The following is a 23,499-nucleotide window of genomic DNA, read 5'->3' on the forward strand; positions in this document are numbered from 1 at the left end:
TTCTAGGATTAAATCTTACAAATGAATTTATTTCTATATAGAAAAAATAAATAAGAATGTGCCATTCAGTCTCTCAGCTTTCAGTTTTATGGGCCTATAAGGCAATTATTAATGGATTAGGAAAAAGGCAGGCTCCATGAAATAAACTCTTCAACTATTTTTACCAGTTTTCTATAAGGATAAAATATAGATTCAAAGGCACACCAGAGGTGGGTAAATAAGCTGAAGGGATGAAGGGGGCAGGATGATACAAGTGAAGTAAACCTTTCTCAAATGCAAAAAAAAAAAAAGTTAAAGTGCTCAAAGATAAAAAGTAACCAAAGCTGAAAAGAAGGGACAGATAGGAGCAGATAAAGTTTCCAATTACATTATTAAAGGTGAGTTGATAAATTTCACATAGGAGACTTTAAATTTGTTCCTTTATTCTTAGAGAGCAATAAAACGTGGTCTACGTTTATTAGGATAATAACCAGCCTTTAAGTTTTTAACAAAGGTATAATCTCCTTTTCATATGGAAAAATCTTATTTTACATTATTTATCGATAAAATATTTCAGATATGGGAAATACCCTTTTACATAAAATGCACAAAGGGTATTTCAAATATATAAAATAACTTTGTACTTTTAGCATAGTGAGGCACCCCACTGAGGAAAGTTGGAAAAGGAGAGGAGCAAGACGTTTAATCTGAAAATGCAGTCTCTAGTCCAATTATTTGATAACAATAACGATTCAGGAACTCTGTGAAAATATTGAGCACAGAGTGTAAGAAAAATGTTCCCACCTCTGTAGGAGAGTTGCTTGGGGTCTTTTGGGGGTTAATAGTAATGGCATTTTTGTATGATGCTTAGTGGTACCATGGGTTCTCCTCCAGTACATTCCAGAGAAGCTTGTTCCAGACTCAAAGAGAGATCCAGTCTCTCCTCTTGGGAGCTTCATAAAACAGTTATCAAGTACACAGAATGAAAAAAGGCACAAAAGTTGGTTTCGAACAGCAGGTGATTGTGGCAGCCACAGTAGAATCATTAGCAGCCAATCTGAGCAGCTTTAGTGGCCACATTGGGAAAGCTCCAACAGTCTCTGAGATGAAGAGGACTTAGACTTAAAATACACACACATAGAGTCTCAGGGGTGTGTGTGTGTGTGTGTGTGTACATAAATGTGTCTGTGTGTATATGTATATATGTGTTTGTATATATATGTGTATGTGTGTGTGTGTGTGTGTGTATTTCTTTCCTTTTCTTCTCTTAAAAATGCATACAGAGGAATTCTATGTCCAGGTAAGAACGAATAACAAGAACAAGATTTACCCTCCTCCCTGAAACAATAACAATAAAAAAGAAAAACAAAATAAAACTTGGGGCATCTGGCAATGAAGGGAAGTGATCTCTGAGAGATAAGAAACCAATTATGAGAACGATATGATGGATCCAACTTACTGCCTTCAGAGGGTTTCCAGTACATGATGTGGGTGTGGGGGGTGTGGGGCTGTGGAGTGGAAGCCCAGGTAGAGTCCAGTGGACTCATTAATTTGAGGAGAAGACTGAGAGTCCCGAGAGAACAAGGTGACTAGAGATTTCAGGACAGAGCACCAGAGAGAAGAGAGCTTCACAGAGAAAGAGAACTCCAAAGATCTGCAAAGAATCAGCTGAGTACTGATCAGCATGTGTATGTGAGAAAACCACCCAAGGCAGGGGAAAGAAAAACCTAAAAGAATTAAAGGTAAAACTGCCCAGTATACACACAGGGCTGAGAATAGTGCCTGTTCCCACCAGTCAGACTGGAAAACCTTATGATTCATGAGGCATTAGGTAGAGTACACAGAAAACTCTTATATTAATATTAATTAACTCAATATTTTATAGTACATTACTAAGTGAGGAATAATAAGACCTAGACTGAGCACTGCTTTGGTCCTTCCAAATAAGTCTTAAAAGGAAGACCCCAAATATCAAACTATTTCCATTAACTTAATGACATCTCAGGATAAAGCTTAATAATATTTTAGGAATAAAAAAATATCCAGCACCCAACAAGGTAAAACTCACAATGTCTGAAATACAATAAAAATTTACCAGGCATGGAAAGAAGAAGGAAAATAAGACCCATAATGAGGAAATCAATCAATCAAAACTGACCCAGAACTGACACAGATATTTACCCTGTTAGTGTCCACAGACGCATGATTGGTAAGTGTCCTACTAGATGCTATTCTATGTCCTTACCAATAAATAAATTTGTCCACAGTGACTGAGCATTGTGGGTCTTATTTATCTGAGCATTCATCATCAGAGTCCCTTCCTTTATTTTTTTTTTAGAAAAATAAAAGTTGTTACAACAGTAAAACATGTGCTAATGAATAAAGAAATATACAATTAGCCTGTCCCCGTCTCCCCAAATCATTTCCTCCTTAACATTAGTGTCTCTCCTGTTGGTCTTTTCCTGGTTGTCACAAGTTGCAAAGATAAACTGAATTCACAATGCAAAAAAATTTGCAAATGCCCTTCAGAAATGAATGACTTGAATAACAAAGTATTCATAGGATACCCTGAAAAAAAGGTCAAAACCCTCAAATATTTCTTATGATATGATTCTCTTTCAAATAAAGTAACTAAAGTCAAAAGTTAGGTGGGATACACTGTTGGTGGGACTGAAAATTAGTGCAGCGACTATGGAAAACAGTATGGAGGTTCCTTAAACAGCTACAGATAGAACTACCATCTGATCCAGCAATTCCACTCCTAGTATAGACCCAAAGGAATGGAAATCATCATGTCGAAGGGATACCTGCACTCCCATGTCTGTTGCGGCTCTATTTAAAATAGCCAGAGTTGGAATCAACTTAAATGTCCATCGAAAAATGACTGGATAAGGAAAATGTGGTATATATACCAAATGAAATACTACTCTTCCAAAAAATAAAAATAAAAAATAATGAAATTTTGCCCTTTCCAGCAAAACTGATGAACTTAGAGACAATTATGCTAAGTGAAATAAGCCAGACACAGAAAGAGAAATACCACATGCCTCACTCATAAGTGGGAGCTAAAATAAAGAAAGCAAAGAAAGAAAGAAAGAAAGAAAGAGAATCACAATAGTACACTGAACTTTCAAAAAAAATTACAGAACTTTGGTTATTAGAGGTGGGAAAGGGGGAAGGGGAGGGAGAGGGCTTAGCAAGAAATTAGTTAAGGGTCACAAAGATTGATTATGTTTTTCAAGCATGAGTATACTAATTATCCTGATTTGATGACCACATGTTGTACACATGTATTGATATTCAGTTCTGTACCACAAATATATATAACTGATTATCTTTAAAAAAAAAATACAGAATTAAAAAAAAAGTTAGGTGGGAGATTTCTTATAACATTTTACAGTTCTGTTGAAATTATTTAGACAAAAATATTTGCACATGATTCATTTTTGTTCTGTTCTAACAAATAGGGCAGTGTTGCAGCTAAATTCTATATATTATTTATAAAATAAAATAAGCATATTTTAATAATTTTTAGTTAATATGAAGTCCTAATTGCTAAATTCTATGCTATTTATAAAATAAAGCAAGCATATTCTAATAATTTTTAGTTAAAATGAAGTCCTAATTGAAGGCTATTTTTCCTGACCTCTCACTATTTATCATTTAATTTTGACCATGTTTTAAATGGTGGTTGAAAAAGGGTTGGTATTTAAGATTACTTTGGGGAGAATTGTTTTGAATTCACACCTCTGAGGAGAAGACATGAGGGGTTCTATCTTCCATTCTACCACAGATGAGACAACATTCGACATTTGACACTCAAATAGCTTGATTTGCATTCTCTGCTGTATAAAGACAGAGTGGACCGTCATCTGACACATAGGTGAGTTGTCTGAATTTGAGAGGCTTTGGATAGGGATGTTTGCTCTAATGAAGTAACAAGAAGAGGTGGCTACGTGGAATTTGGCTGGTACTTCCAAAATATGCAATTGGACTGCATGTTGGTCAGAGGAGGAGACAGATCTGGCTTGGGCCTCTTTTAAATCTTGCTCAAAGGTGACAACTTAGAAGGGCCAAGGGACAGCAGTAGAAAGTCTGTATAGAATGGTCTGCTTCAAGGGGAGTCCCTGTGTCATGAGAAATAAAAATGAATATTCCTAGTAGGGAATCCATAAAAATACCTACAAGAGAAAGAATCAGCATAATATATATTTTCTAGGCCCAGAGAGCATGGTGACAAACTATGACAGCAAGTGCAATTAAGTCATTTTCTGTTTTTCTACCTTCGCTTACTTTTCCTCACTTCACACTAGCAAAGCCCACACTGAGAAGATTTAAGCTTAAATATAGTTCAGAATTTTGATGATTTCAAGGGCTTAATATTCCAGTTTGAGAACTGAGACATTTGTATGTGTGTTATATGTGTGTGCATGAGATTTAAAGGAACTTTTGAACTGATTTCCTAGGGATAATATTTATTATTTACATTAGGGAAGAGAGCTACCAAGGAATTTTTGGAAAAGTTGGTAGAGCGTCAAGCTCATTTCCCATTTTTAGGCACAAAGGACTTTGAAGTTTATTGCCCTAACATTTTATAACTCTAGCATTCACCCAGTCCTGAAACCAGTGTGAGATATCTTGTTTCAACTCCTGCTTACTGATATTCCAAGTTCCTTTATTGGTACTGTATTTGGGAATTTCTGCTCTGGCTTTAAAGTTTGGGAAGGTAAAAAGGTGGGGGGGGGTTGGTTATATTTTACCAAGCACTTTTTGTGTATCTTAAATGGGAAGGAAGATTTTCCTGTCAGGTTGACATAATGTTGAACAGAAGTAATTATACAGAGATTTACCCCCACCATTCCTTTTAGCTGTTGCATAATATTCCATAGTCTGACTATGCCATAATTAATTTACTCATTCTATAAGGATCGAAAATTAAGTCACTGACAGTTTTTCCATACTATAAACAATGCTTTAAATAATATACATCTTCTTTAAGCACACGTATAAACAATCCTCCCTCCCAGGGCTGCTTCATAAGTACAGCCTCCAGAGTAGTTTTACCAATCTGCACTGACATCTAGATTTCCCTGTATTCTTGGTGATACATGGGAATGTTAAATTTATTTCTATTGTTTTTGTAATCTGATGAGTGAAAAATGTATTTCCTTTTAATTTTTATTTCCATCAATCACTAAAGAGGGAAAACATTTTCTTTTATGCATCAGCTTTTGACTTTCCTTTTCTATAAAATGACTAATATTTTCCACTTTTTGTATTGTTTATTTTACAACTTCTATTTGACTTGTAGGAGTTATATCTTAAACATAAATGCTTTGGCTATTACTGCAAATATTTTATATTTTTAATGCAAGGGTTTCCTTTCTTAAGGTCATAAAACTTATTCTTTATTGCTTTTAAGAACATGTATTTTCTTTTCTTTTTTTTAAAAATTTTTTTTTGTCGATATACATTGTGGCTGATTATTGCTCCCCATCACCAAAACCTCCCTCCCTTCTCCCTCCCCCCTCCCCCCAAACAATATCCTTTCTGTTTGCTTGTCGTGTCAACTTCAAGTAGGAACATGTATTTTCTTAAGGTTAGTTTTTAAATTAATCTTATTTTATGTGTGTGTGGTTGCTGTAGAGATCTGACTTTACTTTATCAAGTTGTTAATTGGCCTATTAATTTGATATTTTTCCAGTACTGATGAATTGAATTAAATAACATTTTATTTAAATTTTTAAACATGTATATTTATAGACAATAACTAAGTTATATATATACAATTCTTTCTCTGAGCTGTTTTGTTTCTTCTTTCTGTCCTGGGAAAATTTGTATGAGATAAAAATTAATTATTCCTTGGGTTAATTAAATAATTAATTAAAATTTAGTTATTTCTAGGGTTTGGAAGAAATCATATGTGCATCTCATGTTTTTTGGTGGTAAATCAGTGGTTATTTCAGTTTCTTTCATGGTTTTAATCTATTTTATTTTTTATCACTTTTTGCTCAAGTTTTGATTGACCACATACTTTTCCTAGAAAACTAAGTTTTATCTAAGTTTAAAGTGTATCAATCTAAAGTTATGTTTATCTAAGCTTAAAATTTATCACTGTAAAGTTAATTTTAGTAACATATCTGCCAGTTCCATACAGTTACCTTTTTTTTTCAGTGTCAATAGCCAAGATATGGAAACAACCTAAGTGTCCATTGACAGATGAATGGAAAAAGAAACTGTGGTATAAATGTAGGAATATTATTCAGCCTTTAAAAAGGAGATCCTGCCATTTTCCACAACAGGAATGAGCCTAGACATAGAAAAATATTGCATGGTCTCACTTATATGTGGAATCTAAAAAAAAGTCTACTGTTTATTTTACATCAAGTGTAAGGGCATTTCAAGGACGGATTTTGAAACTTTCACATATATTATGGTTGGAATTTAATCTTGACATCCTCTGTCATTTTTTCTGTGTAGTATGCTTTCTACTTTTTCTTCTTCCTCCCTTTTTGGCCTTTTGTTAAATTATTGAATTTGTTTGTTTTTATCTCCTGTTTTTAAATTTCTAATTTTATAATATTCTAATTCTGCAATTAGCTGTTAAATTTTCAACACAACTGTTTAACTTCTTATAATTTTCTAATAAATCTATAATTATACCTCTTCAGCAAACGAGACAAAAAACTGAGCATGCCTTCATTATTGTCCACTGTCTCTTCTTATTATTTAAAATTCTAATGCTTCTATTATTTGGAATTTTAGTTCCAGATTCTAATTTTATTTATTTTCCTTTTAAAAAAATTTAAACACAAGTGATTATGCATATTTGAGAGGACAAAGTCGAATATCAATACCTGTATACAATATGATCACTCTTTGTGACCCTTAACCAATTTCTTGCAAACCCCCTGCCTCTCTCTCCCCCTTTGCCACTTCTAGTAACTGCAGTTCTGTTCTCTCCTTTTGAAAGTTCAATGTATTATTGTGATTGTTCTTTCTTTCTTTTTTCCTTCCTTCCTTCCTTCTTTTCCTTCTTTCTTAGCACCCACTGATGAGTGAGGACCTGCAGTATTTCTCTTTCTGTCTGGCTTATTTCACTTCACACAATTTTCTCCAAGCTCATCCATATTGCTGCAAATGGCAGAATTTCATTCTTTTATTATGGTTGAGTAGTATTCCATTGTGCCTATATACCATGTTACTTATCCAGACACCATCAATGAACATTTAGGTTGGCTCCATATCTTGGCTATTGTAAATAGAGCCGCAATAAACATGGGAGTGCAGGTATCCATTTGATGTAATGATTTCCATTCCTTTGGGTATCTACTCAGTAGTGGGATTGCTTGATCATATGACAGTTCTATCTGTAGTTGTTCCATAAACCTCCATACTGTTTTCTGTAATAGCCACACTAATATACAGTCCCACCAACAGTGTATAAGGGTTCCCCTTTCTCCGTCTCCTTGCAAGCATTTGTTATTCTCTGTGTTTTTGATAATAGCCAACTGTACCAGTTCTTTTCTGTTGCTTATAATAAAATACCTTGAACTGGATAATTTGTAAGAAAACACAATTTATTCCTTATGGTTTCAGAGGCTGGGAAGTCCAAAGTCCAGGGAACACATCTGGTGAGGGTCTTCTTGGTGGTGGCTTTACAGCAATTCAGGGGTGCCACATGGCTGGAAATGGCAGAGCAGAGAGAGAGAGACTCTTTGTGTGTTCTCCTTTTAAAGTCCTCCAAACCACGCCCCTGACCACCATTATTAATCCATTGACTACAGCATAGACCTACAATCTAATCACCTTTTCAAGGCCTCACCTTTCAATTCCATAGTAGGACTTCCTACCTTCTTAATACTGTCACAGTGGGGACCAAGCCTCCAACACATTAAATTTTGGCAGGGACACAATTCAATCCATAATATTCCAACCCTGGCCCCCCAAAACTAATGTCTTTTTTTTAGATACAAATGCATTCATTTCATCCCCAAAGTCTTATCTTGTTTCAATTTAAAGGTCCAAAGTCCAAAGTCTCATACGTAAAATCAAATCAGGTTACCTACTTCCAAGACACAATGGTGGGACAAGAATAGGGTACATACTCCCATTCAAAAAAGGGAGAAATAGGACAAAAGATAGGGATAGCGGGTCCTAAATAAGTCTGAAACCCAGCGAGGCAGGCATTAAATCTCAAAGCTGGTGAGTCATGTACCTTGACTCCATGTTTAACATCCTCTGCACACTGGTGTGGGGGTTGGGTCCCTAAGTCCTCAGGCAGCTCCATTTCTACGGCTTTCCTGGTCTGAGGCCAGGCTTCATCTCTCTCAGGCTGGCATTGCATGCTGGCAGCTCCACAATTTGGGGGTCTCCGTGGAGGTCCCACTCTAATGGCTCTACTAGGCATGATGCTCATGGGGTATCTCTGTTGCTAGTCTGACTCCATGTTTAACTTGACATTGTTCTAGTGAAGTCTCTATGTGGTGATTCTGCCCCATAGACAGATGTCTTCATGGAACATAAGGCTTTTCCATACATCCTTTGAAACTGGGGTGGAGTTTCACAAATGTCCACAACTCTGGCATTCTGTGAGCCTGCAAACATAAGACCACATGGATGCTGCCAAGGCTTTTGGCTTGTGTTTTCCAATGCTGTGGGTCCCAGCACACCTGGGGACAATGTAGCCATTGCTGGAGCAGCCAAATCAGCCAGAGTGCTGGTGTGAGGAGAAGCTTCCCTAGGTGGCCCTAGGCAGTGAGCCCATGGAGGGAGCTTCAGGCCTGTTTCCCACCTGTGACCATTCTGTCTCCCTAGGTTTCTGGGTCTGTGGTGAAAGGGTTGGTCCCAGAGGCTTCTGCAATGCCACCTGCACCTTTTCCCATTTTCTTGATAATTCCCTTTTGTTGTACTAATCTTACCAATATTGCATTTTTCATCTGAAAATGCTCTCTGCTCCTCTACCACGTGGACAGGTTGCAAATTTTTCAAATCTTTACACTCAACTTCTCTTTTAAATTCTGGCTTTACAACATACCTTTGCCACCGTAACTCAGTGTAGGCAGTTACAAGTAGCCATGCAGTATCCTTAATGCTTTGCTGCTTAGAAATTTATCTGCCTTTTAAAGTGCCTGTTGGTCATTTGTATGTCTTCCTTCGAAAAATGTCTATTCAGATCCTTTGCCAATTTTTTTGTTGGGTTGTTTGTTTTTTTACTGTGTAATTGCTTGAGTTCCTTGTATATTCTGGATATTAATCCCTTGTTGGATATAGTTTGCAAATATTTTTTCCCACCCTGCATGTTATCTTTTTATTCTGTTGATTGCTTCCTTTGCTGTGCAGAAGCATTTTAGTTTGATATAGTCCCATTTGTTTATATTTTCTTTTGTTGCTTGTGCTTTTGGGCTCTTGTTCATAAAGTCTATGCTCAGTCCTAGTTGCTGAAGTGTTTCTTCTATATTTTCCCTTAGTAGTTTTACAGTTTCAGGTCTTACACTTAAGTTTTTAATACATTTTCAGTTGATTCTGGTATATGGTGTGATATGCAAGTCTAGTTTCATTCTTCTGCATAGGGATACGCAATTTTCTCAACACCACTTATTGAAGAGGCAGTGTTTTCCCCAATGTATGTCCTTGTTGCCTTTGTGAAAGATCAGTTTGCTGTAAGTGCATGGGTTGATTTCTGGGTTCTCTGCTCTGTTCCACTGGTCTGAGTGTCTACTTTTATGCCTCACCATGCTGTTTTGGTTACTGTAGCTTTGTAGCATAATTTGAAGTCAGGTAGTGTTATGCCTCCAATTTATTTATTTATTTATTTTTGCTCAGGATTGCTTGGGCTATTTCGGGCCCTTTGTTGTTCCATATGAATGTTAGGATTGTTTTTTCTATTTCTGTAAAGAGTGTCATTAGTATTTTAATGGGGATTGAATCGAATCTGTAGATCGCTTTGCATTGCGGACTAGTACCTGAGGGGAGATGGTAGGGAATTGACACACTTATGAAATCTGGAGGGCTTGTCTAAAGCTGCTGGCTTGAGAAGCCCCTTAGTTTATTTTAGGTTCTTTTTATAAGCCAGTAAAATAACATATTATACTGATTAAGCCAGTTATGTCTTGTACAAAGCTGTATATAGAACACTTTCTGTTGCCATGGTGCTTTGAAGGTTCAGGGCTAACTACTTATCAGCAAGGTAAAAGCATAAATTCTTCCTTTACAAAGTTCTCAGGGTCCCGGGTTCATTCAAATTTCAGATCTCAAGGAGAGGGAGAAGGGGGAGACAAGCAAATGGGAAGCTAGCTTTTGCTGGCATAATTCCCATAAGATAACAGGAACATTGTCAGATTGCTACCTAGTGCCTTACATCTCTCCCCTCTGAATTTTGGATGATTAAGACCCTGGGACCTCCCAATTGAAGCTATAATTGGTGGGTAATGGTGTGGAGTCATCACAATTGGTGGTTGTTACAGTGGTGGCAGCCTGAAAAACACATAAGGGCAAATACAGAGACAATTATAAAAGCTGCTAGCAGGTAGAACATTTGTTGCACCATATTCAAAGGATTCAGGTGAGACAACTTATTGAACGGTGTCTTCGCAAGTTCCTCAGGAGCAATAATATTTAACTGACTGTTTTGAATGTTCAAAATGTCTTGATGTAAAACGTCCAAATCTACACTAAAATTGTTTGAATGCCAGACACCCAGCATATGGTGACGTATCCTCTCCCATTCCCGTTCTGATTTATTATATGGCTTTGCAGTTACACAAATCCATTTATAGGTGGCATGGCATCGCAATGATATGCATGTTTTTAAAATCTGTACCTCTTTTTCTAAACAGTCTACTGTTACTTCAAAAGCCTTAAGCTTGGCATTAATTTTTCTATCTGTAGTGGGATAATAACATTCCAGCCAGCGGGGGTGTTTGACACAAGGTTGTCCATGTTGATTTGCACAGGAAGACAGCTCTGGGGGGGCTCTTGGAGCACCAGTTTTTTAAAAATCTTTTATCGCATCCAGTCCATACGTTAGTATAGTCTGCATATGAACTCCTGGATGAGGTTGAAGTCCTTCTGAAGGTGCTTTTATTCCGTACGCCAATTTTCCTATGATGTGGGTATGAAAGCAACCAAACCTAGGCTTACTGGTAGAACAAATAGGTAAAACGGAAGAGTGAGCAGAGTAATTAACAGACCTATTTACTTCAGGAATCATAGTTCCATCTTCCCCGGTCATCAATAGGGCATCATTAGTGAAAACACGAAAACTTGGGTCAGCCCAAGTCCTAGGCCTTAACGTAGGAGGATTAGGATAATACGCCCAAAAAGCTTTTCCCCATACTACATTAACTGACAAGATAGAAGTATCATCATAGCTAAAAGTAGCACCTCCAGAATCAACTGCCCTCCTGCCCTCTTTATCACTTCTTGAGCATCGGACATAAGTCGTTTGATTTGGCCCCCATGACTGGGGATGCTCTTCTAGTCCTGTGTGCTTTTCTACTTATTGGAGTCTGAGGAATCAACCTTAAGCATTTCATTCTCTCCATTACTTTTTTGGTTTGGTTTTGTTGTTTTTTCCACATCGCACCAGCCTTTCTGGGATCCAGTGCGGGGCATCTGCACCTCTAGGAAAAACACACACATGCCCTCTACCCCATGTTAATATTGGATTGGGCCCATGCTAGTCATTGGTCTGAGGCTTTCTTCAGAGAACCTCAGGCCATGCCTGTCATTCTTGAGGATGCAAACGTTCAGCAGCAGACAGACCACCTACACTTACATTAAGAAAATTTAAAACAAACAAGGCATGGTTTAAAATATTATGCGGTGACTGGGGGTATGTTTCCCCCTTCTGTATTTTGATTATTTGAGTTTTGAGCATGCTATGAGCACATTCAACAGTGCCTTGTCCTTGTGGATTGTAAGGAATACCTGTGTGTAAATTAATATTAAATGAAGAACAAAATGTAACAAAAGCTTTAGAAGTGTAACCTGGAGCATTATCTGTTTTGATGTATTTAGGCACTTTCAAAATAGTGAAAGCAAATAAACGATGAGCAATAACATGCTTAGTAGCTTCTCCAGTTCTCGCTGAAGCTACAAGAAAGCCAGAAAATGTATAAATAGTGACATGAACCAAAAGAAGAAATATGAGTGACATCCATTTGTCAATATGAAAGAGGACCTGATAAAGCTGAATGTGCACAGATATGAGCATCAAAAATGGGGCAAGTGTGGTTATGAATTAAAGTTTGTAAGGAGACAAACAATGTAATTCAGGGTCAGAGGTGGAACTTATATGAGCTGTTTCAATATCCTGCAAAACTAAAATCAAATATTTACTGTCTGGATATAAATTAAAAGGACTGTTCTGTAGTAAGGAAAAAGCATAAATAACAGCATGAAGTTCAATGCACTGTGCAGAGGAGGCTTGAACATACATAAAAAAAACTTGGCCATCAATAATTATTGCTGCTAGTCCAGTGCTGGAACCATTGGTAAACATGGGAGAAGCATTAGAAAAAGGAATTAGGGAGGATGAAGGAAGCATGCTTAAAAAATTATAACAGTTTACTTTGAGGGTAATGAACAGAGATTTGACCAGTGAACTTTGTAAAAGCTTTTTGCCAAGCAGCAACAGAGCTCATTAACCATTGAAACCACTGCAATGAAAAAGGAATAACAATATAATGAAGGTCAATTTCAAATAACTGTTGCAATCGATGCCACCCTTTTGATGATTAATGCTGTGAGAAACAGATAATGAGTTAAAGTACAAGTCTGGTGAGATGGTAAAATAAAGCCACTCCAATGGGCTGTGTTTTTGCCAAATTAATGCAGTGGGAATAATAGGTGTGGGAAATAGAATAAGAAATACAGGTAAAGATGGATCTGCATGAAAAACCTGTGATTTGTGAATGGCTTGTTCTACTTCCTGTAATGCATGAATTGCTGCAGGAGTAAAACTTTGGAGAGAGTTAGGAGATGAGTTACCCTTTAAAATGTCAATTAAAGGTTGAAGATCTACAGTTGTAAGTCAGAGGGAAGGGTGAAGCCAGTTAATGTCTCCTAGTAATTTTTGGAAATCATCGTGTCTTTAAAGAATCATACCTGATTTGAATTTTTTGTGGGATTATGGTCTTCTTGTCTATGATATGACCCAGATAGGAAAAGGGGTGTTGCATTTGAATTAATTTCAGAGATAGAACCAAACAATAATAGATAATACTTTGGAAAGGGAATCAAATATTGAAAGTAAACACTGTTGATCTTCATGAGCAATTAGAATATCATCCTTTTTTTTATTTGTTGTACCCAAAGGCAACTTTAGGCAGAAGTTTTAAATCAAATTTTGAAAACATATTTATTTTACTAAAACTTTAGAAAATTAAAGTCATGTGAACATAAAAAATATATTTATTTATTTAATAAGCATACATTAGTTATAAGACAATTTGGTACCATGTAGACAATACAAACATACATATAGACATGAACATACAAACATGTAGACATAATATTCACTGATATACATATATATATATAGACAGATAAAATAGAAAACTCACTAGTATAAGAAGACAGTCAGATTTAAATTGTTTTCTTTTACCACATGCCACATGTTCTCACTTATTGGTGTGAGCTAAAAATTAATATATAAATTCACACACACACACACACACACACACACACACACACACACACACACACACACACAAAACCGGAGGGGGGGGGGAGAAGATATAACAACCACAATTATTTGAAGTTGATATGACAAGCAAACAGAAAGGACATTGTTGGGGGGGAGGGGGGAGGGAGAAGGGAGGGAGGTTTTGGTGATGGGGAGCAATAATCAGCCACAATGTATATCGACAAAATAAAAATTAAAAAATTAAAAAATAAATAAATAAATAAATAAATTGTTTTCTTTTATTAAAAAACATCAAAATTTATCTGTGAGGCCTCACCTTGTTTTAGAGAAAATAAAGTAACAAAACAGGTTGATTTTAGTTTAGTTTTTAATTTTTTAAATGGGTTACTGAGCTTAAGACCAAATTAAAAAGTAAACAAAGATGAAACCACTGACTCTTGGGGCTTCAGGAGAAAAACAGCAGATCCAAAAAGAGGTCCAGTTGGCACCAGTGCTGTGTTTCTCATAAAGCTCCAGAGTCCATGGCAAAGAAGAGAAACATATGCAGTTAAGAAACCATGTTCAAACAAAACTAATGTTGTAAAAAAATATTAACTTTTTTCACTTTAGTTTGTCCAATTTAAAGTTCTTTTAGTCACTGGCAAAGATTAAGTTTATACTTTTTCAGTGATATAGACATGTCTTTTTAATTCTTTTAGACAAGGAAAATTGGAGGTTTTTATGTCTGGACTGAGTCCCAGTTCTTACAACAGGAAAGATAAGATAGATACATTTTTATTTTTGTTAGGGTCCTGAATAGATCTTAAAGCAAAATGACATAAGTTTCAAACCATTAAATAAGAAGTCTTAACAGGACCTGTTGCATTTTTTTAAAACAATGACCAATTTGTTCCCAATCCCCAATATTAAGACTTTTCTTGGGATACCAAGGATATTGTTGTTTAATAACCACTAACAATTTTACAAGCTGCTGTTTAGTACTTCATAGCTGGCTGCTTTAAGGAGACGTTGGAGCTGCAATTCATGTTGTTTCCTTTTCAGATAAGGGAGTTCCCATATTTTAAAAGTGAAAGATAGAGAAACGTAACTTTCAGGCTGTACAGGGCGGGCTGCACAAGGTGGATAGCAGTCTGGCAGGCTGTGTTGACATTTTCACAAGCCAGCTGTTTAGCTAGTAACATTCCAGCTTTTTTACCTACTATTAGGTGTCCCACAGCCTGCAGCAAATGGGACAAAAATCCCAATTTGGCTCATTAGGACCCTGATGGATCTTAATAAGTTCTTTTGTTATAGTGCAGACCATGGGAAGCCTCTTCCAAGCTTGTTGAGCAAGAGTATTAATCTGCTGGTGTACACCTGCAGGGAATCCAAGCTGTTGTGCAACTGTAGCAAATTCATTTTCTCCTGTTAGCATATTAAAAGTAACTTCAAGTCCTTCCCTATGATTGTGCTCAGCTTGTTCATGAGCATATTCAGAAACCTCTGATTTCCACCAAAGGAATTCACCTCCACTAAGACAGGATTTTGTTATATTTTTCCAGTCCATTGTGGGGAGTGCTTTGATGCATCATTGTCTCAACTAAGCTTAAGGTAAAGGGGGCTGTGGCCCCATACTGTGCCACTGCAGTTTTTACCTCTTTCAGAATTTTAAAAGGGAGAGGTTGATACTCTCGTACTGCCTGTCCCTGAACATTTAAAGACTCAGTAACAGGATAAGATATGTATCCCTGCAAGCCATCTTCCCCTCTCTCTTGTGCCATTAGGAAAGCCTTCAATAAAGGAGCCATTTAAGGGGCACGAAATAGGATAGGGTATGACTGAGGCACCACGGGGTCATGGGAAGACAGAGAGGATGCCATTGAAGGCCATTTATGATTTTGATGGCAGGACTTCATCAGACCATTAAAAGCCAACAAAAAATTAGGGAACTTAATGGCCAAAGTTGGGGGTGGAGGCACTGGCTTGGCAGGAGGTGATTTTGCCTCATTATCTATTTCCTCTCTATCCTCTATCTCTTCAGTGCATTCTCCTATCAAAGGTTTTTCAGTAACATCAGCGGGGGAAGAAAGCATATCGGAAACTTCAATAGGTTTAGAAACAGTTGAGACCACACGGGCTTTAGAAGACTCATGGCCGGGATGTAAACAATCTCTGATTAAATTCCATAAAGAAAAAGTATCAACAGGGACCTTAGAAGGACCCACATTATAATGGTCTTGGAGCTGTCTCCCAATATGTTCCCAAGTTTCAATATTTCCTTCTCCAGGAAACCAGGGGCAGACTTCTTGAATGTGATGTAAAATTTTTTCTAACTGAACAATGGAGACCTTGCAGCCCCCGGGCTTTGAGCATAGATTTCACGACTTGGAGAAAGAGATCCCGCTCCTTACTCCCGCCTTGTCCCATTAGTTTTACTCCTATTAACTATATGCCTTCATTCCTAAACAGAATAGGTACACACCCTATAACACGAAGGTTCCCTTACCTGTTTCCAAGAAGTTTCTCCATACTCAGGTCCCTGGTCAGGCGCCACTTGTTGAGGACCGCTACCTAAGGGGAGACAGTAGGGAATTGACACACTTATGAAATCCGGAGGGCTTTTCTTAAGCAGCTGGCTTTAGAAGCCCCTTAGTTTATTTTAGTTTCTTTTTATAAGCCAGTAAAATAACATATTATACTGATTAAGCCAGTTACGTCTGTTACAAAGCTTTATAGAACACTTTCTGTTGCCATGGTGCTTTGAAGGTTCAGGGCTAACTACTTATCAGCAAGGTAAAAGCATAAATTCCTCCTTTACAAAGTTCTCAGGGTCCTGGGTTCATTCAAAGTTCAGATCTCAAGAAGAGGCAGAAGGGGGAGACAAGCAAATGGGAAGCCAGCTTTTGCTGGCATAATTGCCATAAGATAACAGGAACCTTGTCAGCTTGCTACCTAGTTCCTTACAGCTTTGGGTAGTATGGATATTTTCACAATGTTATTCTTCCAATCCAAGAGCATGGAATGTCCTTTCATCATTTTGTATCTTCTTCAGTTTCTTTCAGTAGTGGGTTGTAGTTTTCATTGTAGAGATCTTCCACCTCCTTGGTTTTAAATTGGTTCTTAGGTATTTTAATTTTTTGGCAATGGTTGTAAATGGGCTTAATTTCTTGATTTCTCTTTCTGTTAGCTCACTATTGGAGAATACAAATGCAACTAACTTGGGGACATTGATTTTGTAACCTGCAACATTACTGAAATAATTAACCAGCTCTAAGAGCTTTTTGATAGTCTTTTGGTTTTTCTATCTATAGGATCATGCCATCTGCAAATAAGGACAGTTTGACTTCGTCTTTTCAAATCTGGATGCCGTTTATTTCTTTCTCTTGCCTGAATACAGCAGTGGAGCAAAAAGTTTACACATCTTGATCAAGTTGGATTCACCCCAGGAATGAAAGGATGGGTCAACATACACAAATCAAAGAATGTGATATACCACTTCAACAAAATCAAGTACAAAAATCATATGATTATCACAATAGACACTGAAAAAGCATTTGACAAAAAATTCCAGATTTTTATAAGCATATTTTACAATAAATATTTAGATTAAAGGAGTTTGCAATTTTTTGTTTTGTTTATCATTGCTTCTTGAACTTCACTCCTTCCTTCTAGTTTTATTTTCCTCTTTGCTGGAACATGTTTCTTGTTAGCTCTTTCAGAATGTGTTCATGAGTGGTGATGTTTCTGAACTCTTGTCTGCATGAAAATATTTTTATTTCTTTCACTCTTTATTGATAAACATGAATGCATGTTCAACATTTTATCTTTTTCTCTATTCCCTTTTTATGCTCTCTTGAATAGACTTTTTATTTCCTGTATTGTTTATTAAAAGTGTAAAGGCAAATTTACCTGTCTATATTTTATTATAAGTAATCAAGCCTTTTCTTATATACTTGGTCTGAAATTATACTCTTATGTGCCTAAATATGGGTTTAAAAATCCTGTTTTTCATTGTATTTTTTGATTGTTTCATTCTAAAAACTAGAGAATATTTTCAGCTTGGTGAAATATTTACACATTATGTTTTCTCTCTCATTTCTTTCTATGTTGTCTTTTTGGAAGTCCTATATATGTATGTTAAATTTCTGTATTCATTCTTCATTCCACTTTTTTCCCCATACTTTTTAGTACATTATCACATTGTTCTGCACTTTTGGAGGACTCTCAGTCTCATTTTCCAGGGTTTAAACTTGGTATTTAATAATGTAAGATCCTTAATTGTGCATACACACATATTCATTGTATATTACTGTATATTCTCAATTTAACATTCTTGCATATGGATGAAGGCATTTGACTACTTGTGGGCAGTATGTTAGGCTACATTTCCAGGACTAAAATCTCCAATTTTTTTTCACATCTCCATATGCACTTTCTCTTTGTTTATCAGCCAGCCAGAGGCACAGCCACTAGATGATTGGAGAATTGATCCCTAAGTCACCACTTGAAGAGAACCTCCTGACCAGGAACATTTACATTGGGTTCTGCATGAGGGAGAAATATACTTTGATTGGATAAGTCACTGAGATTTTGGAGTTATTTCTTGAAGCAGATGGTGTTCTTTACTCTAAGTAATGCAGATACTATATGGCAGTATCTGGTAAAATGATGCTGGCATTTGATAACATTAGATAAAATTAAAAACCTAACACAATCATACTTTCATCTTGTTTCTTCTCACCACATGGTGTCAGAATTCATTGTCCTGTGAAAAATAGTGTAGAGTTTGTTTACTTATCTGTGCCTTTACCATACTTTTCTTTTTTGAAATTAATTAATTTATTTATTAAGAATATTCATGAGATACAAAGCTAGTTGTCACCCATACTGCCCATGATGTGAGGGCCAGATTCATACAGGGGGAATACCCATTACCAGAAATTACTTTTGTACCCCTTGTCCCCACCCAATTATCCCCCAACCTCCCTCCCCCTCCTGCTCTCCCCTCACTCAAATTTGTAGCCCTAAGAGTGTTCCCTCCCTCTGTTTGACCATGGCACTACTGTGGTCTTTCTTTCCTTCCTTTACCATACTTTTCATTGTAGGATTTACCATCTGGCACAATTTGTCACTCATTATAAGTTTTCAAAAGATCCCTTAGAAAAAAATTAAGTTCATTCTGTATTTTAAGAGCTGATTCCTAGGCTTATATAAAAGCAATATTTCAGAAAAAATTCATCCATCTGAGAATTTGAGTTTTTGTTGTGTCATACATTTTACACACATTTTAAAATGTAATGTTATGATCTGATCTATTTGATTAACTCTCACCTGTTGAATTGTCCACAGTATGAAATTTCAATGTCCCACAGGTTAGTGAGTTAAAGGTAATAAAACATTTAAAACATTATTGTTTACCAAATGTATACTTATTTTAATTTACATTTAATATGCTGCAAAATATAAATAGAGCAAAATACATTACATAAAATATACGTAGTACAGTGATGGATACCAAGTAAATGCTAAGGGACAATATAATTATAATGAATAATAATAATAATACCTGTATTAGTCAGGATGAACTTGGGTATGCTAGGGTAACATGGTAACTGCTAAGTTTCAGAGACCTAATACAATAAAATTTTATTTTTTACTCAAAGTACATGTCCAATATAGGGCAAAGAGGAACTCTATAAATACATAGTTACTAAGAGACCCAGGCCTGGCAAGAGGCACCAACTTGCCATACCACCAACTCTACATGATCTTGCAGGATTTGGGTGACCAGGCAGGGCCTTTCCCTTTTTCTCTCACTAAATAACTCATGTAATTTCTGTTGGATCTACTCTTATGGCCATGCCCAACTGCAAGATAGCTGGGAAGTCAGTCTTCCATGAGTCAAACAAGGAGAGGAGAGTGAGTTACGGATGAGCACTAACAATGTATCCAAAACAGCTAACATTTACTGAAAGTACAGTATTACCCTATTATATTTAACTTTCAAAGCTATGTTATAAGATCTCTACTTTCAATACTGTAATTTTACAGGTAAGGAAACTGAATACTAAAGATGTTAAATGACTCACCCAAAGTTTGAGTTAGTAAGTAGAAGAGCCAGAATTTAAAACTATGTTTGTATTAATGCAAGGATCATGCTTTTGTTTACTACAATATTCTACCTCCTAACAATAAATACTTATTACATTAATACTTTTCTGACTGACAGAATTTCAGATTTCCAGGGATCCCTATTAACATTTTTAAAGGGTTGAAGTGACAAGACTGCCTCTCTTTTATACCACTTTCCAGCTCCCGTGGCTGGGTCAGGGACGAGGGCCTTCAGGTTCAGACCACCATTGTATTGACTATGTGACTTATTCTTATGTCAGGCCAGAGCAGCTCAAGGGAATACACCACCAACAGGATCAGTTCTGTACTGACACTGAACTGCTAAGAATTACTCTTTTGTTCATGTGTCCAAATCCCTTGTTTCTACTATAAATCTAACACAGTATGATAGAAACAGCATGGGCTTTGCTGGCTGTCCAACCTTGGCTTGATTCTAGGTTTCAACATTTATTACCTATATGACTTTCGAAAATTATTCTACCACCCAATATTATGTATTTTTCTTTTATAAAATAAAACCATATAATGCAATAATGATAAGCATTATTATTATTAAAACTGACATTTTTGGGCACTTACTATATTCCTTCCACTGTGCTAAGTGTTTTAGTATGAATTACTTTATTTAATCCCCTCATAACCTCCCTGAAATAGGTATTGTTATTCTCCATATGTTATACACAAAACGTTAAATAATTTGCCCCCAATTAAGCATCTAAAAACTGTCTAAAAATTCAAACTTAGAATTTGCTGACTGGAAAGCCAAAGTCGTTACTTCTAAAAAGCATTTATTTTTATTAACATGAAAACTATGTATATGTTCACTTATTTCCTCTTGTTTCCTCCACTAATAGAATTTTTGCTCTTTCACATATACCCAAGTCCTAAACTTAAAACTCAGCCTAGCAACCTGCTCTAGAGTCTTGCCTTGCTCCCATGAACACAATCCATTTGCTAAGTCCCTCTACCACTTATAGGGTCTTTCTGGCTCTTTCTCCATTGGTTTGAATTGCTGGATATTGCCTACCTTGAATGTCTCCATTACTGATCATCACCTGCCCATTATTATATGGTCCATTGTCTTTCAGTAGACTTTTCTGTTACTAAACCTTCCCATCCAAATAAGCATTTACTAAATGACAGCTGAAGAAGATACTTGTGAATCAGGCATCTATTCTGCTTTCAGTGAGTTTGCACACCAGTACAGGAGATAAGATGTGTACAGAAGTAGCTATAATGGAGAGTGGGAAGTAAGTCATGCCTTAAGAGAGGCATGTGAATTTGTATGAGTGTTCAGAGAAAGGAAATCAGTCGACATCTTTGAATGCCTAAAATATACCAGATATTGTCACATCTTATTTAAATTTTTCACAACCTTGTAAAGAAGGCATTGCTATGCCTATTTTTCTAAATAAGAAATTATGACTCACAATAATTTGTCCTAGAACATTATGCCGCTTGGACACAGTGATCAGCTGGTCAGAATGGACCCTGTTTATTCAGTGAACACACCTAATCTCCATACCCTAGTCTTCTTCCATTCTGACATTTGGTTAAAGCTATTTTAAACTTCCCCAGGAATTCATCTTCTCAACTTTTATACTTTTTTCCTTATCTTCCCCTATTGATTTTTAATGGAAAAGAGAGAAGGGAAAGGCAGTAGGGGTGGACAAACAAGTTATTCAGTGATATGCATTCCTAAACTTTATGATTTATTAAACCTTAGGATTTATTCCTAAATCCTTCTACTATTGTGATCTTACTAATATTGTGTATTGCCCAGTGTAAAACTACGAAGTAGGGGAAGTTTACCTGGAGTGGTCCTGACACCATGAATTTGCACCTTTTTCCCACTTGTAGTGTTTTAGTATTTATTTGTCCCTACCTGTTTTGCAGGGTTCCTATGCTAGCCTGGAATTAGGGAAATCTCTTCCAAAATGGGGTTGGCTTCTTGCCCACACACACCACCATTATGTGGTTATCTCCTACTAGTCTTAAGGCAGGCTTGCTTAGCATTGACTCTTGGTGGTTGAGTAGAAAATGAAGGCATTTTGTAGTAGGTGAGCAAATACCCATTCTGAGCTGTAACTACTGATGATCTCTTCTTTACCTTACTTGCTTCCACTGCTCCAATTCCTATCATTCATGAACCTTCTCTCCCTGAATCTTGAACAGATTTTTTTCTGCCACTTCAACCACTGCACATCCCCAAGTTGGTAATCTTTTTCTTGGACTATGGATGCCTAGGTTGTTCCATCTTCGTTTTGAATCCAACTGCAAGGGCCATCAGTTTTAAGATGCTCGCTTGGTGTCAATGAGCCACCTTAGTTTTTTGACAAAACAGCTTCTGAAGAAACTGGAGCTTTTAAAGTAATTATTTCAGATGTTAGGAATTGAAGATATTTCTTATTGTTCTTGAGAATTCTGTGTGGGAGCACTGAATGAAATAGAAGTCTTTTCAATATACAGACATATCCATGAGACTGGGAAACAACATGTCATAGTGGTTAAGTAAGTGGACTTCATTGTCGTCCTGCCTGGGATCTGATCCTGGCCCCAGCATTTGATAGTGCATAGTCTTAGGAAAGTTATCTAACTTCACTATACATTATTTTAAGTTTATTATGCAGTAGTAAGCACAATAATAATGTTATTTATCTTATAGTTCCCATTATTTTGGGGGGAGAAGACTAAATGAGATTATACATATAAAACACTTGAGTTAAGACATCACATATAGTAAGTGTTCAATAAATTTTGGGTATAAAATAAAAGTGTACTTTTCTTAAAAATATTGTTCAATTTAGTTTTATAAAGAATTGTTTTTAAAACTCTGAGATGTCAATTTTCTTTCCAGATAAGATTTGCATGTACAGGTAACTTTAAGAGAAAAACACAGGGAATTTTATCTCCGGCAATGAGACACTTCTAAGGCTACTTTGGTGGGATTAACTATTTGCATAATACAGTAATTTATCTGAAAGCAGAAGGATGCTTCAAAATATCTGCAGTTTAGTCTGAAATTAAAAGTAAAACATTATCTTCTATTTCCTGTGGTGTTCCCAAATCTTCAGGAAATTTAAAAGTAGATGAAAAGAGGAGTAGAGAGCAGTAGGAGAACTAAGTGAGGTTCAAAGAAGAGTTGGTGCATAGAAATAGAGAGTAGAATGGTGGTAACCAAAGGCTGGGATTGTTAGATGGTGGAGGGAGGTGAGGGCATGTTGGTCAAAGGATATATATCACAGTTAGATATGAGGACTAAGTTCAAGAGATCTATTGCATAGTGACTATAGTTAATGATGATACATTGTATTCTTGAAAAATGCAAATATAGTGGACATTAATTAAGTGTTCTCACCACAAAAATTACTGCATGAGATAATGCAATTGTTAATTAGCTAGATTTAACTATTCCACAATGTATACACACTTAAAAGTATCATGTTGTATGCGATAAATACATACAATTGTATCTATCAATTTAAAAAAACAACAACAAACAAAAACCAATGAAGAGCTATTGTTCACTGCAGACTTTGATAGTGGGACAGATTGAACTTCTTTTTCTATAAGCCAGAAAGCAGGATGAAAATGGTGAGGTGTTTGCACATTTAAAGTGGTGGGGATATTTAAAATATTTAAATGACTATCAGAAGAGAATGTGGGTTTTTGTTTGTTTTTTAAGGCTATCATTGTTAAAATGAATATATTTCTTTGTATGAAGAGATTGTAGCAAATATTTAGATTTAAATATTTTC

This window comes from Cynocephalus volans, chromosome X (genome assembly GCF_027409185.1).
Source record: "Cynocephalus volans isolate mCynVol1 chromosome X, mCynVol1.pri, whole genome shotgun sequence".
NCBI lineage: Eukaryota > Metazoa > Chordata > Mammalia > Dermoptera > Cynocephalidae > Cynocephalus > Cynocephalus volans.